General features: G+C 27.3%; 2 long non-coding RNA genes across 31 annotated transcripts in view; both read right to left on the reverse strand.

The window, feature by feature from the left end:
* LOC132927130 (uncharacterized) overlaps positions 1–12,351 on the reverse strand; it is a 126,048-nt gene that overhangs the window by 58,324 nt on the left and 55,373 nt on the right. The window lies entirely within an intron of this gene.
* Positions 6,167–9,755, reverse strand: LOC132927131 (uncharacterized). The gene is made up of 6 exons (XR_009661662.1): positions 9,624–9,755; positions 8,153–8,296; positions 7,691–7,859; positions 7,264–7,364; positions 6,617–6,758; positions 6,167–6,311 (listed from the first exon to the last, which is right to left on the reverse strand). It is a non-coding gene; the product is annotated as an uncharacterized LOC132927131 (long non-coding RNA).

Below are 12,351 nucleotides of genomic sequence, written 5' to 3' on the forward strand. Positions count from 1 at the left end.
CAATAAATATTAAAATGAAGGTTAAGCAAATTTACATAGATTCATATTTAACTGGTAGTATTGTTGATAGTAATGATAATAATGTACACCCAGAAATGGTTATTCAATTAAAAAGTGATAAACAATTTTATTTCAGACCGCGGCGTCTATCCTTTTATGAGAAAGAGTGCCTTCAAAAATTATTAGACAATATGTTGAATAAAAAAATTATTAGGCCTAGTAAATCCGAATATAGCAGCCCTATAGTTTTAGTAAAAAAGAAAAATGGTGACTATAGATTATGTGTCGATTATCGCGAGCTTAATAAGTTTATTGTGAAGGACAGGTTTCCCCTTCCATTGATAGATGATAACATAGATTTATTAAGGGGTAAAAAATATTTTACTTGTCTGGATCTGAAGGATGGATTTCATCATGTTAATATTGCTAAAGATTCAATAAAATATACTTCATTTATAACACCTTTAGGTCAATTTGAATTCTTAAAAATGCCTTTTGGGTTAGCCACGGGTCCCTCGTGTTTTAGTCGTTTTATTCAAGACATTTTTAGTGAGTTTATTCGGAAAAAAGAAATAATTGTGTATTTTGATGACATAATGATCGCCACTGAGACTATTGAAGAGCATTTAGATCTGCTTGATAGGATTTTGTGTGTTATGAGAAACAGGCGACTTGAGATACGTTTGGATAAGAGTGAGTTTCTCAAATACCAGGTAGTCTATCTTGGATATAGTGTAAGTCGACTTGGAATCCAACCAAATCCTAAAAACATTTGTGTCGTTCAAAATTACCCAGTTCCAAAAAATCATAGGGAACTTCAAAGTTTTATAGGCTTAGCATCTTATTTTCGACGCTTTGTCCCAAATTTTGCAATCATTGCTAAACCTCTTTATAGTTTACTTAAAAAGGGAATTATTTTTGAGTTTGGGGAAGAGCAATTAAAATCATTCGAGTCTATTAAAGAAAAGTTGGGAGCACAGCCTCTATTAGCTATTTATGACCCAAAAGCGAGCACAGAACTTCACTGCGACGCTAGCAGTCATGGGTATGGTGCTATTTTGCTTCAAAAGCAAGCTGACGACAATTTTCACCCCATATTTTACTATAGTCATAGAACTACAGAAACTGAGTCACGTTATCATAGCTATGAGCTGGAAATGCTAGCTATTATTAATGCTATTAAGCGCTTTCATGTATATTTATTAGGTATACATTTTAAAATAGTTACTGATTGTAATAGCGTAACGTTAACACTACAACGAAAAGACATAAACCCGCGTATAGCTAGGTGGGCCATGTTTCTTCAAAATTATTCTTATGATATTGAACACCGGCCAGGATCGCGTATGCAACATGTTGATGCACTAAGTCGTTGTAAACAGGTAATGGTGTTAGAGGCTTGTACCTTTAATCAAACTCTTGCCATTAAACAGGGAACTGACCCGGATATTAAAACCATTTTTGAGTATCTTGAAAAATCAGAACACCCGTTATTTGAACTTCGTAATGGACTTGTATATCGTAAGAGTAATGATCGGTTATTATTCTATGTTCCGGCAGATATGTGTGAACAAGTTATTCGTTCTTGTCACGATGAAATGTGCCACGTAGGAGAAAACAAAACTATTGAATTGATCAAACAGATATACTGGTTCCCGAAATTAACAGAACGCGTTAAAAAATATATAAATAGTTGTTTAAAATGTATCATATTTTCCCCAAAAGAGGGTAAGGGTGAAGGGTTGTTGAACTTAATTGATAAGGGGAATAAGCCGTTTCAAACTATACATATTGATCATTTCGGCCCTATTAATCAAACCAAAGGTCGATTTAAACATATTTTAGTAATTGTCGATGCGTTCAGTAAGTTCTTAACTTTATATCCTGTTCGCACAGTAGCAGCAAAAGAAACTTGTTCTAAACTGTCGCAATATTTTAAATGTTATAGCAAACCTTTTAAAATTATATCTGATCGTGGATCTTGTTTTCGCTCAGAGGTATTTCAGGAATTTTGTCAAACTAATGATATAAAACATATAAAAACTGCAGTAGGTTCACCGTCGTCAAACGGGCAGGTCGAGAGATATAACAGAGGACTGGCAATAATGTTGTCTAAGTTAATGTCTGAGCATAACAATAATTGGAATGATTATTTATATAAAATTCAATTTGCTGTTAATAACACGGTTAATCGGTCGATACAAAATACACCTAGCAAACTCTTATTCGGTATTAACCAAGTAGGTGAACAAAATGATTATGTTAGATTATATCTGCAAGCTGTTAATGAAACTGATGATGTTGATGATAGCTCCCGAGATTTTACAAAGTCTAGGGCTGATGCTCAGGGAAATATTCGAATAAGTCAGCTCCATAACAAGGCTTACCACGATTTAACAAAACAAATAGCTACTAAGTATGCAGTAGGTGATTATATAATGGTCAGAAATGTTGATACCACACCCGGTACTTGTAAAAAACTTTTACCTAAATTTAAAGGCCCTTATAAAGTAGAAAAAATACTCCCTCACGACAGATATGTCATATCTGATATCGAAGGGCACCAGGTAACCCGCATTCCTTTAAATACTGTTTTTGCAGCAAAGGACATTAAACATTGGGTTAAAATCGATTAGCTATTTTTATTCATACTTTTGTAATATAATAAAAATATTATTTTATTTTAATATTCCTTTTTATTATATATTTTATATAATTCATATTTATTATACTTGGTTATTAAGGTAACAATAACCTATATTAATTATATTTTTTTTTTAAAATAATTATGTTGTTATATTAATTATGTTTGTATAATTAAATATTTTATTTTATTTCCTAATTTATATAAAAAAAAAAAAAAAAATGTACAGATCGAGGACGATCTAGATGTCAGATATGGCCGAAGCTGTAGTAATAAGTGATAACGGCGACATCTTTTATTATTACTATTATTATTATATTATTATTATTATTATTATATTATTATTATTATTATTATTCTTTTGTTATTAGTATTAACCGACGCTCCGTCGCGTACGCGTCGTCTCCGCGTCACAACGCCGTTCTCGGAACATTTATATTTTACGTTTTGTTATATATTATATATTATTTGTTATTTAATTATATTAATAAAGTGTATGTATGCATCATAATTATACTGTAGTTGTATAGAACGCCCTACATATTTTAATACCTATGTTTTAATGGTTATCCGTATTTGTCCTAAATTCAAGTATCTACAATAGCTAAATATTTAATACGTAATTCCTTCCAAATGTATAGTTACTTTAACTTAATTAACCATTAAAACGTTTTAATAAAGTTTATTTTCATAATTTTATAACAAAATATAAAAGTGAAATTCGAAATTTGAATGTGAAACATATATTCCAATATAACAATTTCTTACTTAATATATACACTAAATTCTAATATATTATAAATCAGTTTTATAATTTATTTGACTAATTTACGAAGTAATACATATACATATATATGTATATGTAAAAATATATTTGTTTATTATATTATTTGTACATGTACCTTTGCGAAATTGTCCGTTTTCGCTCTAACCGCTTATAATATATATGTATATATGTGTGTGTGTGTGTGTGTGTGTGTATAATCTACTGCGCATCCCGTTGGTAAAAACTAAAAACCAAAATTTATTGTTTTTATTAACTTTATCATCATTTTATTTACGGGTTTCCACAGCAACTTAACGTAGGTATATTAGGTATAAACTTTAAGTCTATAAATGTGTAATATTAAGTGAATAGTATAGATTTTATCATTTTATTTTTGGTTTTTCACATCAAACTAACATATTATACAGAGTGATTATATAAGTTTATATCATAAAAGATCATACAGAGTGATTATATACGTTTTATTTAAAATATTTTAATTTGTACTTTATTTCCCCCCGAAACTTTTTTTCCTAATTTGTTGAAACGTGAACATTTACAAAAAAAAAAAAAAAACTTATTAATTTCTATCTTTTATTTTTTAAATGTATTTACTTAATTAGTAATCATGACTAACGTTGAATACTGTAAAATTGTTATGTGTACCTTACTAACTTAACATTTTTAATAATTTATTACCGATAACAGTATGTTAACGACGAAAATAATATAGTTGCGTTTTTGTTTATATCGACATTTGCAGGACTCTCATTTTATAATCATAGTATATTATATTATTATAAATTTATGGGCAAGACCCCGTTCGCCCAAAAATGACCCTTCGCTTTTTACCCACGTCTCTTTTCGCCCAAATATTTTAAAGCTACTTTCCCTTTTCGCCCAAGAATATTATATAGCACTTTCCGACCAAATTTTTATAATACACACTTTGGTATAATACTTACTTTAAATTATTTATATCTAACATAATAATAAATTTGTTAAATTTAAATTATTTATTTGTGTGAATTAGTTTTATAAAGCCATTTAGCATTACCCAGAGAGTACCACGAGGAGGCGGCTTCTATTACTCTCCAGAAATGTATTGTGTTTTTGTACATTAATATAATTTTTATATAATACAAGAGTAAGTTTTTATCAAAAGTATAAATCGTCAAAATGTTGATAGTATAATATTAAATAGAATAGTTAAATGACATTGATTTAATAAAATCATACCAATTAATTGTTCCTGCTTTATATTTTTGTATTTTTTCGCTGTCGATCTATAATTTTTTTATCTTTGGGACACCTTTGTAAATGTAAACTATTTAATTTAATGTAGACTTCAGGTTGAATTTCATTAATAACACTTAACCAGGTAGTAGGTACTTATTGGTGGAGAAATATGATTAAAACTTTTGTTAAAAAAAGAATGAAAAGATTCACACGCGTTTGTTGTTCTTATTAATTCCGAAGTATTAGATTCCCAAATACTCGGTGGAAATAAACTATATTCAGAGATGTAAGTATCGGTTAAATAGTCACAGTAATTTGTTAATTTGTCATTTACTGGACAGTCAGATAGTCTTCAACGAAACAATTTGATACTTCATCGGGGTTTAAAAATACTAAACCAAATGTGTACCGTATCCACTTACCAATTTCTGAAGATTCGTCTTTATAGAAAGAAGTTAAACCACACTTTTGAATATTTCTCCACCATGATTGAGTTAAATGAAATCGGCATCCAATTATTGTTATATTCGGCCAGACATTTTCAATAGCTTTATGAATTGCTAATTCGAAATCAACGGTAATGTCTTTTGGTGAGGATAAAAAACCAAGTGTATTACACTTTTCAACAATCATAGTAAACACAAATTCATAAGTTTTGACCGATTTATCAATGAGCAAACAAAATAGTAACGGAATATAATGTCCATTTTAAAATCCATGAACATTTGATTAAAAAATATTGACGCATATTTAAAAGTACCATCTACGTATATATTTTCGACTTGGTTCAAGAATAATAGATTTTTTTCATATGAAAAAATCAATACATTTTTATTTTTATCATTGACTAATAAAAACGACTCTCCTCTAGTAGTAATTTTTTTTTCTGTATCAATAACGGTATGCACTTCATTAATATTAGTCGGATTAGGTGGGAGAACACTTTTACGAGCTTTATAAATGTTTTTTTTTCAGCCTATTAATATCATTTACAGTAAATGTTGATGCTGCATGGTCATTATGAGCAATTTCCTTTAATACTACTTTTTTCGGTTGTATATGCATATCTTCTACAGCTTTACGTTTACATCCAACATTTATAATTTGACGATGAATATTTGTTATATTGTAAGATTCGTGATTATGTTCTCCAGTTTTTGAAAGAAAAATATCATTCTTGTCTGAGTATATTAAAGCACTACAAGTTCTCGGAACAAATCTCCAACGAGTAGAGCCATCTTTTTTACTTGTCGATCCAAAGTTATACTTAAAATTATTATACACTACCATACGATATAATCGTTTACTTTCTAAGAACTCCATAATTTTACTTAAATTTACAAAAATAATAAAATCGTCAACAATGTTTAATAAATAATTAACTGTCGAAAACCGCACTCGAAAACTTCAACTCGAATGTGAACGAAACTGCACATGTTCTTAAGGCTAGTGTATAATAATTATCTTCTTATTAAATTATATAATTATTTAAATTATTAAATTCTAATTAAATTCAATACCCATTACACGCACGTTGCATAAAACATTATTATTAGCAGTATCGTCTAGTCCGTTTTCAACATAGGTTGTTGATATTTTCCATAGTGGTAGAAATGTGAATTCATGTCTCAACATGTATTGAGTGATCTGCTGTACTACCATCTAAAAATAAAAAATAGTCAGTTAAATATGTATAATGTTTGAAGAAAAACTTGAGAATACAGTGTTTTACAAGCAGTTCAAAGTATGACTTTGTAATATTTGTTCAAATTACCATGTAAAATCATGTCAAAATTATGATATTAAATCATTTTTTATTGTGTTTAGGAAGTATCAACTTAAATGTAATATTTTAATGTCAATTACGGAAAATTAGAATCATTTTCTTAAAATCTAATGGTCTGGGTTTTTATGACACTGACTTTTTGTTACACTACTATTAATTGAATATCAATTAAATTCAATACCCATTACACGCACGTTGCATAAACTATTATTATTAGCGGTATCGTCTAGTCCGTTTTCAATGTAGGTTGTTGATATTTTCCATAGTGGTAGAAATGTGAATTCGTGTCTCAGCGTGCCTTGATTGATCTGATATACTACCAACTGAAAATATGTAGTAAGTTAATAATGTATAACGGTTGGAGAATAACTTGAGAATATAGTGTTTTACAGGCAGTTCAAAGTATGAATTTGTAATATTAGTCAATATTATCATATAAAAAACATGTTTTATAGTGTTTATGAAGTATCAGCTTAAATGACAAATATGGATGTTAGTAATGGTAAATCACAATCATGTACTAAATCTAATTGTCTAGGTTTCATGAAACTAACTTGATAATTGAGATTTTTATGAGCAGCTAAAAATATGAATTTGTAATATGAGTCAAAATTATGATATATAAGCACGTTTTATAGTGTTTATTATTAAGTATGAGCCTAAATGAAATATATGGAAGTTAATAATGGTAAATAAGAACCATTTACTTAATATAATGGTTAGGGTTTTATGACACTACCTTTTTGTAACACTACTATTAATTGAATATCAATTACATTCAATACCCATTACACGCACGTTGCATAAAACCATTAATATCAGCAGTACCTTCTATTCCATTTTCAACGGAAGATGTTGTAACTTTCCCAAGTGATAGAAATGTTAATTCATGGTCTCAGCATGCCTCGAGTGATCTGCTGTACTGCCATCTAAAACACAAAGTAGTCAGTTAAGTATGTATAATGGTTAAAGAAATAATTATAATGCTTAGCAACAAAAGAGATAGTACAAATCTACCAGAATGTCTTGTTGAGTTTTAATGTAAAACAAAATATAAGTAAAGAATACACTTGTATATTAACATGAAATTGCTGTATTTCAATATTAAAATAATAAGAGTTTGTAATACTTGTATACATTATACAATAAGAATCATTGTCATAATCTAGTAGTCAAGGTTTCTAGACACTAACATGTGAATTGAGTGTTTTATAAGCAGTTAAAAATATGACTTTGTAATATTTGTTAAAATTACCATGTAAAATCATGTTTTATTGTGTGTATGAAGTATCATCTTAAATGTAATATTTGAATGTCAATACAATGTCAGTACAATTTGCAACGTAGCATATTGATATTTAGCATAGTGGTAGAAATGTGAATTCATGTCTCAGCGTGTATTGAATGATCTGCTGTACTGCCATCTAAAAAAAAAAATAGTAAGTTAAATATGTATAGTGTTTGGAGAATAACTTGAGAATACAGTGTTTTACAAGCAGTTTAAAGTATGACTTTGTAATATTTGTTTAAATTATCATATCAAAATTATGATATTAAATCATTTTTTATTGTGTGTATGAAGTATCATCTTAAATGTAATATTTGAATGTCAATTATGGAAAATTAGAATCATTTGCTTATAATCTAATGGTCAGGGTTTCATGACACTGACTTTTTGTTACACTACTATTAATTTAATATCAATTAAATTCAATACCCATTACACGCACGTTGCACAAAACCATTATTATTAGCAGTACCGTCTAGTACAATTTTCAACGTAGCATATTGATATTTAGCATAGTGGTAGAAATGTGAATTCTTGTCTCAGCATGTATCGAATGATCTGCTGTACTGCCATCTAAAAAAAAAAATACCAAGTTAAATATGTATAATGATTGGAGGATAAAATGTCGCTACTAGACACCGTAAGGAGGACAACAATTTTTATATAACAACTTGTACGTGGACAACACTGAATAATTTTGAAATGGAAACAATCAAAACATAAACTAACAGACAAACTTCATTTTTATTACAAAATTCTTGAAAACAATTTACAGTTGAAACTCAAATACAAATACGAATGTAAAACTGCAAAATGATATGAAATATAGACATAATATATTATAACAGACGATAAGAAATAATAATTATGATAAGCCATAAAAGATAGTACCTACAAACATACCAGAATGTTTTGTAGAATATAAATGTACCTATTATAAGTGTGACTAAAGAATAAATTTGTACAACTGAAAATTTGCTCCTTTTCAATATGAAAAAAGTGGGTATCGCTCCGCTGTATAGTAGTGATGGAGAGTAGGTCACTGGTCACTATAATGGATGTGTTAAATTTGAATGCAACGACGGGTAGCATTGTATACGAAAAACGATTCTGAACGGAGATGATTTGTCAGTCAATTATAATTAGTTGGATATATTATATTATTACCTATATTTAAATTGTAATATATCGTTATTTTACGCGATTTCGTAAAAAATTATATTTCATACGCACATAAAATGTTTTCTATATTGACAATGGATTTATTTTTTTACGGTTACTTGAAGGAAAACTTATGGATAACCTACTATTGGATTTTTGAACCTTAAGTATAAATCACAAAGATCTTATGGATTTTCAACTTCAAAATTCTTTGCAAATTTTCGTGATTTTGATATATTTTCTAAACATTTGAACTTTAAATGCTTATAAATAAAAATTGTGACTAACGATTTTTGATTTATTTTTTACTACGATAAGTTTCAATTATCTATAAGTAGCTAAAACAATGTCAAAATATATTGAAAATTTAATCGCAAATAGATAACGCTAATATAAACGTTTGTTGAAAATTTCAAGTATTTACAATGATTCGTTTTTGACTTACAGCAAAATCAAAAAATCGATTTTGTCTTTTCAAAGAGGGGCTGAAGTCAAAAACGAAGCATTATTACTACTCCAAAAAGTGATGACGGACACAAAAATAATACAAACATCATTGTAAAATCAATACATTCGTCACTCCGTTCAGAATCTAAAAATATTAATTTGTATTATTCGTCAAAATTAACTTATAAAATCATATTTTATAGTTTTTATGAAGTAAAAATATCATATTAAATGAAACATGTGCAAGTTAAAAAAGATAAATTAGAATCGTTTTCTTAATAAAGACACTTACTTGTGTTAACTTCGGGCATAAAATATGAACAATTCGTTTATAATATCAAAAATCTTTATTAAATGAACAACAACTACACCCAATAGCTAAGTAAAAACAACCATCAGTTATGTTAAAAGGCCGTCCGGTGAACGGCACACAACCGACTAGTTTTACTCTGTGGCGATCGGGCATCGGCCGACCGATGTCGTCCCCACTACCGAAATTTTAAGAATAAACAATACAAGCTAAAGTTGTTTACTATTATTTTATTCAAATATTTAACAAATCTCAATTGTTTCACAGCTATTAATTTAGTATCAATTATATTCAATAACCATTGCACGCACATGCAATTTAATAATAATAAATTAGAATCATTTTCTTAATATAATGGTCCAGGTTTCAAGATATTAACTTGATAATTGTTTGTTTTATAAGCAGATCAAAAAATAAATATTTAATATTCGTCAAAATTATTATATAAAATCATGTTTTATAGTTTTAATGAAGTATCTGCTTAAATGAGATGTATGCAAGTTAATAATAACAAATTAGAATCATTTTCTTAATATAGTGGTCCAGGTTTCAAGAGATTTACTTGAGAATTGTGTGTTTTATAAGCAGATCAAAAAATAAATATTTAATATTCGTCAAAATTATCTTATAAAATCATGTTTTATAGTTTTAATGAAGTATCTGCTTAAATGAGATGTATGCAAGTTAATAATAATAAATTAGAATCATTTTCTTAATATAATGGTCTAGGTTTCAAGAGATTAACTTGATAATTGTTTGTTTTATAAGCAGATCAAAAAATAAATATTTAATATTCGTCAAAATTATTATATAAAATCCTGTTTTATAGTTTTAATGAAGTTTCTGCTTAAATGAGATGTATGCAAGTTAATAATAACAAATTAGAATCATTTTCTTAATATAGTGGTCCAGGTTTCAAGAGATAACCTTGATAATTGTTTGTTTTATAAGCAGTTCAAAAAATAAATGTATATTATTCAACAAAATTATCATATAAAATCATGTTTTATAGTGTTTATGAAAAATCTGCTTAAATGAGATGTATGCAAGTTAATAATAACAAATTAGAATCATTTTCTTAATATAGTGGTCCAGGTTTCAAGAGATTAACTTGATAATTGTTTGTTTTATAAGCAGATCAAAAAATAAATTTTTAATATACGTCAAAATTATCATATAAAATCATGTTTTATAGTTTTAATAAAGTATTTGCATAAATGAGATGTATGCAAGTTAATAATAATAAATTAGAATCATTTTCTTAATATAGTGGTCCAGGATTCAAGAGATTAACTTGAGAATTGTGTGTTTTATAAGCAGTTCAAAAAATAAATGTATATTATTCAACAAAATTATTATATAAAATCATGTTTTATAGTTTTAATGAAGTATCTGCTTAAATGAGATGTATGCAAGTTAATAATAATAAATTAGAATCATTTTCTTAATATAATGGTCCAGGTTTCAAGATATTAACTTGAGAATTGTGTGTTTTATAAGCAGTTCAAAAAATAAATATATATTATTCGTCAAAATTATCATATAAAATCATGTTTTATAGTTTTAATGAAGTATCTGCTTAAATGAGATGTATGAAAAATAATAATAATAAATTAGAATCATTTTCTTAATATAATGGTCCAGGTTTCAAGATATTAACTTGAGAATTGTGTGTTTTATAAGCAGTTCAAAAAATAAATATATATTATTCGTCAAAATTATCATATAAAATCATGTTTTATAGTTTTAATGAAGTATCTGCTTAAATGAGATGTATGAAAAATAATAATAATAAATTAGAATCATTTTCTTAATATAATGGTCCAGGTTTCAAGAGATTTACTTGATAATTGTTTGTTTTATAAGCAGATCAAAAAATAAATATTTAATATTCGTCAAAATTATTATATAAAATCATGTTTTATAGTTTTAATGAAGTATCTGCTTAAATGAGATGTATGAAAAATAATAATAATAAATTAGAATCATTTTCTTAATATAATGGTCCAGGTTTCAAGAGATTAACTTGATAATTGTTTGTTTTATAAGCAGATCATAAAATAAATATTTAATATTCGTCAAAATTATCATATAAAAACATGTTTTATAGTTTTAATGAAGTATCTGCTTAAATGAGATGTATGCAAGTTAATAATAATAAATTAGAATCAAATTTAAATAATTAAATTATTAGAGTTATAAAGGTTCTATGGTCAAAATGTCTAGGATCATTATTTACCCCGTAATCAGGGTGCGAAAATAATTCAAAATCGAATCACTTGTTTTTTTGTATACACATACGTTTCTTTGTGGTATACCCCTGTATATCGATTTAACGAATTATATTTTTGAACTTTTTACTCGTTTTAGGTTTGTTCGCGTTTCAACGTTTGGCAATTACGCCATCAGCATAAAAAATAATTTATTTAGAAGTAATTTTTCATCAAATCACATCGATAATACATTTATTTAATGTTTATAACCCTCGTTTATATAAGCAATTTCGTTGTATATATGAGATACGACCATCATTTTTAAAATGTACGACGCAGTCAGTCGATCACTCGATCGTAAGCCATACAATTTTTAATAAGTCGTTTTACTCTAACACTATATTTTATGATCCTTCATTAAGTAAAACTTAATTAACTATTCAGTATTCGACTCGCAATCAATAAATTAAATTCATCAACCAAAATTGTGTTGATAT

This window comes from Rhopalosiphum padi, chromosome 3 (genome assembly GCF_020882245.1).
Source record: "Rhopalosiphum padi isolate XX-2018 chromosome 3, ASM2088224v1, whole genome shotgun sequence".
Classification (NCBI taxonomy): Eukaryota; Metazoa; Arthropoda; class Insecta; order Hemiptera; family Aphididae; genus Rhopalosiphum; species Rhopalosiphum padi.